This window comes from Hordeum vulgare, chromosome 7H (assembly GCF_904849725.1).
Source record: "Hordeum vulgare subsp. vulgare chromosome 7H, MorexV3_pseudomolecules_assembly, whole genome shotgun sequence".
Lineage (NCBI taxonomy): Eukaryota > Viridiplantae > Streptophyta > Magnoliopsida > Poales > Poaceae > Hordeum > Hordeum vulgare.
The window spans coordinates 109,644,555-109,650,006 of NC_058524.1; the positions used below are offsets into that span (position 1 = coordinate 109,644,555).

General features: G+C 41.1%; 1 long non-coding RNA gene across 1 annotated transcript; it reads right to left on the minus strand.

The window, feature by feature from the left end:
- Positions 1-240: 240 nt before the first annotated feature.
- Positions 241-1,634, minus strand: LOC123410959. The gene is made up of 2 exons (XR_006613138.1): positions 869-1,634; positions 241-426 (listed from the first exon to the last, which is right to left on the minus strand). It is a non-coding gene; the product is annotated as an uncharacterized LOC123410959 (long non-coding RNA).
- Between the last annotated feature and the right edge of the window lie 3,818 nt (positions 1,635-5,452).

Here is a 5,452-nt window from a genome sequence, read left to right on the forward strand (position 1 = left end):
AAAGGGATTGTGCCACTTGCTGCACCGTTGCTACTACTTGTTACTTGTTACTTTTTATTCGCTACGTTTCACCTCGCTACACAATCACTTGTTACCGCTACTTTCAATGCTTGCAGTTATTACCTTGCTGAAATCCGTTTATCAGAGCCTTCTGCTCCTCGTTGGGTTCGACACTCTTACTTACCGAAAGGACTACGATCGATCCCCTATACTTGTGGGTCATCATCGAGCACAAGGTAATTCATGTTATTCACCATATCATCTTCCATCATGCTAGGAAACATGTGAAACAACTGTGATAAGAAGCTTTTAAAAATTGACTCAATTTTTTCTTTGAACTACATGATCAATAGCTTGCCTTCTTAGGGTAATCGGTGCATCAAAATTGCTAGTCAATGGTTGACGCTTCTTTTGAAATGCTTTGCCCTGCAACAAACCAGTACTCAAATAGAAAAACTAGCAACACCCTTTAGAAGTGGAAATACATGAAAAATGTTTTAAAATTAACCTAGAAGAACATGGTAAATTTTAAATAATTTTATCCAAAGGCATGTTTCTCCTTAGCAAGCAACGCTAGTGGCCTCAAGGCGCTAAAGAATGAGTGGAGAGAGGAATGAAATTGTGACATGTTAGCATAATTAAATAGAGATTATTTAGTTATGGACCGAATGCTAATCATCATCACAGAGAATAAAAACTGCAAGTAGCACAAGGAAACCTGGAGAAGTAGAGCAAATCAGACCATCTGTTATTTGTTCAGAAAAGGTTGTCTATAAGCTGAAGCTACCTTCATCTAAATGGAATAAATTAAATAGTTTTATAAAATGAGTAACAAATAATGCAATGTATATTTTCATCTAGCCCGTACCTTCTCAATCCAATACCTAGTGAACAATCTGCCGAAGTGGCAACCATGCCATATTTGTACACTCCAGCAACTTAGTTATATGGCACATCCGTTTTTCAAGATAAGCACGACACATGGAATGGGTGAATGATCATTGGGGTTGTCCTGTACACACAAAAAAGTCCTAACTGGATCAAGATATAGAATAGAAACATAAAAAAGATGCTTAGTTCTTGTAGGCATACTAACAAACAGTTAGAGGGCATGAAATAGCAACATCAAAGAATACAATACATATGTATTTTTGTGAAGATTTCTCCACACTAAACCAGACACCGCACGGACATTTTATCAATCAACCAACCAATCAATGAAAAGAAAAAACTAAAATTGTAGCAGGGCAGAAAACCATCCCTATTGTAGCCACAAAAGGGGGGGTGGGAGCAGGCATGCCTAAGTGCAGAGAGAAGGTCACGCTGGATGAATGGCTCCTAGCACGAGGTAGGAGAAAGCCGAGGGGAAACCGCGATCGATCCCGCCATCGCAGGGATCGTTGCCGCATCTCTACGGTTAGCCCTTATCTGTTCTCCGTGTAAGAGAAAGAGGGGAGGCGCGAGGAGCGGAAGCGGAGGAGGGATAGGAGGAGGAGAGATAGCGAAGGGGGAGGGGAATTCGATAGCGGCATGGGCCACTGGCAACAGAGCAGCACAACTTCTTTTTCCCCATGTCCATCTCTCGTGCTCTCTGTGTGTTTCTGGAAGAAAGAAGAAGTAAGCGCTGGAATCAGCAGGAGCTGTAAAAAAAAAAAAAGAGGAGGCCAGCCACATAAATGTCAATAGGACATCGGTAAAAAAGAGTTAAAAACGGGAAAAACCAAACGCTTGCCACTTTAATATACTCCGTAGTTACTTATATAGTACTTATATGGGGCTGCTACGCGTCCACCGGCGGATGTTTAGTAAACATCCGCCACCTCGAGGACCGTCCAATGTACGCGCGCAGCCGTTCGATCTACGCGACTCGGTCGCCTGTAATTTCTGAAACAATGCCCCAGTTTCTGAAACAATAGCTTTGTTGCAGGTTTTTTTTCTTCGCGCACGCTTTGTGGGCACCGAGTAATTCCTGGGACAACGCTCGAGTTTCTGACACAATCGCTTTGTTGCAGAAAGTGGGTCGATCCAGATCCGGTCTGGCGCGGGGAGGCAGGGCCGACGCGGGTCGGCCGGCGGGGCGGCGGCCGGCTAGGCGGCGGGGCGGGGCGGCCGGCGAGCTCTAGGCGGGGCGGGGCGGCCGGCGAGGCGGCCGGCGGCGGGGCGGCCGGCGGGGCGGCCGGCGAGCTCTTCCCGTGGAAGCCGTCGTCGCCATGCCTGGATTCCTCGTTCTGCAACTACTCCTAAGTTGCAGGAAACATCCTGAAACAATGGGGTTGTTTCAGGAAACGGCTCGTCCCGCCCGGCCACGTGGCGAACAAAGGAGACGGTGGACGCGAAATCAGGATCCGTCGGTAGGACGACAGCGTTTTCCTACTTATATAGGTGGTCCCCCTTTCCCAGCGCGAATGCTATATATCAGATTAAGCTATTTGCAAGGACATCGTGCTGAAGCATCTTATACACCGAAAAGAGGAAATGAGAAGGAAAAAGACAAGTACCGGGATTAGATCATAGGGCCTCGAGAATAACACACATCGTTGTTAACCGCTAGGTTAGCTATCATTTCTTTTCAAATAGCAGGAGTACCATATACTTGAGACGAGAAAGATCCGGTTCTTCAATGGTTTCCCTCGTTTTTTGTTTTTGTTTTGTTTCAACCTTTTTTTGTGTTTTCTTTCTCCAGTTTCTTCTGATTTATCCTGTTTTTGTTTCAACATATTTTTGTCTTTTATTTCTCTAGTTTCTTCTGATTTATCCTGTTTTCTTCAGGTGTTTTTATTTTTCGTTTCTTTACTTTGTCTTGTCCACTATTGCCATTTGTTTTTCGGTTTTATATTGTGTTTTCTTTCTTCTTTTAGTTTCAACATTTTTCTAATACATGTTTAACATTTTTTCAGGACAAAATTATAATATTTTTTAATACATAGTCAGCATTTTTTTCATATTCATTTAAACCCTTTTAATTACTTTATTAAAATTTCTGAAATACAGGATTAACAGTTTTTTAGTACATGGTCAACATTTTTCCTATACACACTTATAAACTATTTTCAAGTGCTTGATGAGTATTTTTTAATACATGGTCAACATTTTTTCTATGCACATTTAAACATTTTTTAGATGCTTGATTAACATTTTCTAAATGAAATATGAACATTTCTTGGAATCTGGCATCGTTTCTCCATAGCTCATAAGTTCATCGTTGTCCAATAACATGACCTTCAAGACATGATTATCGTACCACTGTGGAGCAGTACGTGCCCTTGTCGGCCTACGAGGTTTCATAGTAACTTGATCCAAAGCTACACGATCACCATCATCAGCTTCCACTTCAACTGGTGTAGGCGTCACAGGAACAACATCCTGCATCCTACTACTCTCTGGTTGAAGTGACGGTTCAAAAACCTCATCAAGTTCCACCATCCTCCCACTCAATTCTTCCAAAAGAAACTCTTTTTCGAGAAAGGACCTATTTTAGGCAACAAACATTTTGCTTTTGGATCTGAGATAGGAGGTATACCCAACTGTTTCAGGTATCCTACGAAAATGCATCTATCCGCTTTGGGTTCGAGCTTATCAGGCTGAAGCCTTTTGACATAAGCATCGCAGCCCCAAACTTTAAGAAACGACAACTTATTTTTCTTCAAACCACAATTCATACGTGTCATCTCAATGGAATTAAATTGTGTCCTATTTAAAGTGAATGTGGTTGTCTCTAATGCATAACCCAAAACTATAGTGGCAAATCGATAAGAGACATCATAGTATGCACCATATTCAATACGGCACTACTACGACATTCGGACACACCATCACATTATGGTGTTCTAGGTAGCATTAGTTGTGAAAACAATTTCCATATTGTTTTAAATGTATGCCAAACTCGCAACTCACATATTCACCTCTACTATCACATCATAGACATATCATCCTCTTGTCACGATAATCTTCAACTTCACTCTGAAATTGCTTGAAATTTTCAATATTTCAAACTTGTGAGTCATCAAGTAAATATACTTGTATCTACTCAAATCATCGGTGAAGTAAGAACATAAGGATATCCACTGCATGCTTTAGCACTCATTGGACTACATACAACAAAACGCATTGTTTCCAATAAGTCACTTTCTCGTTCCATCTCACTGGAAAACGAGGCCTTCAGTCATCTTGTCCATGTGGCATGGTTTGCATGTCTCAATTGATTCGAAATCAAGTGAGTCCAAAAGATCCATCTGCATGGAGTTACTTCATGCGCTTATACCAATAGGCATGGTTCGCATGTCTCAAATGATTCAAAATCGAATGAGTCCAAAGATCCATCAGCATGGAGTTTCTTCATGCGTTTTTATTCCAATATGACTTAAGAGGCAGTGCCACAAGTAAGTGGTACTAACATTACTACTTTGTATCTTTTGACATCAATATTATGAACATGTGTATTACTAGGATCGAGATTCAATAAACCATTCATATTAGGTGCATGACCATTGAAGGTATTATTTAGGTAAATAGAATAACCATTATTCTCTGACTTAAATGAATAACTGTATTGCAATAAACATGATTCAATCATGTTTATGCTCAACGCAAACACCAAACAACCTTTGTTTAGGTTCAACACTAATCCCTAAGGTATAGGGAGCGTGTGATGGTGATCACATCAACCTTGGAAACACTTCCAACAGACATCGTCACCTCGCCTTTAGCTAGTCTCTGTTTATTCCATAGCTTTTATTTCGAGTTACCAACATTTAGCAACTCAACCGGTATGTAATACCCAGGTGCTACAAGGAGTACTAGTAATATACACATCAATAACACGTACATCTAATATACTTCTATTAATGTTGCCAGCCTTCTTATCTACCAAGTATCTAGGACAGTCCCGCCTCACTGACCATTCCCCTCATCTTAGAAGCACTTAGTCTCGGGTTTGGGTTCAACCTTGGGTTTCTTCATTGGAGTGATAACTGACTTGTCATTCTCGAAGTTTCCCTTCATTTCCCTTTTCCCTTCTTGAAACTAGTGGTTCTACTAACCATCAACACTTGATGCTCCTTCTTGATTTCTACCTTCGTGGTGTCAAACATCACGAATATCTCAGGGATTATATACTCCATCCCTGGTATGCTATAGTTCATCACGAAGCTTAGTAGCTTCATGGCAGTGACTTTGGAGAACTATGTCATTCACTATCTTATCTGGAAGATCAACTCCCACTTGACTCAAGTGATTGTAGTACCGAGATAATATGAGCACATGCTCAACGATTGAGCTTTTCTCCTTTACTTTGCAAGCAAAGAATCTTGTTGGAGGTTTCATACCTCTCAACATGGACACGAACCTAAAATCCTAATTCTAGTTCTTGGAACATCTCATATGTTCTGTGACGTTCAAAAACGTTTTGGAGCCTCACTTCTAAGCCGTAAAGCATGACACATTGAACTATCAT